Here is a 371-nt window from a genome sequence, read left to right on the forward strand (position 1 = left end):
AAGGGGTCACATTCACTAAGATCATCCAAAAAAAAAAACAGATATAGTTTCTCTAGGGTAAGATGACAGTAGTAATGGACTAATGGGCCTCCCTTCATCGGTCATCGCCATTAAAAGGGAAACGACAAACCTTTTTATTAGATGCTTGTACATAGAAAAATAATGTTGTATTTATGTGATTTGTTTATTTATAAGTGTTATTAACATGAGTTTTTTAATACCAAAAACTAAAAATACAAATATAATTAATATGTGTTTGCATTTTCATATAAAATATTATCATTTATGTATTTTTTTATTAGTTTAAATTTTAAAAAAAATAATTTCATGACATAATATTAAAAATTTTATGATTAAAAAATATAATTGTC

The sequence above is a fragment of the Arachis ipaensis genome, chromosome B02, assembly GCF_000816755.2.
Source record: "Arachis ipaensis cultivar K30076 chromosome B02, Araip1.1, whole genome shotgun sequence".
NCBI lineage: Eukaryota > Viridiplantae > Streptophyta > Magnoliopsida > Fabales > Fabaceae > Arachis > Arachis ipaensis.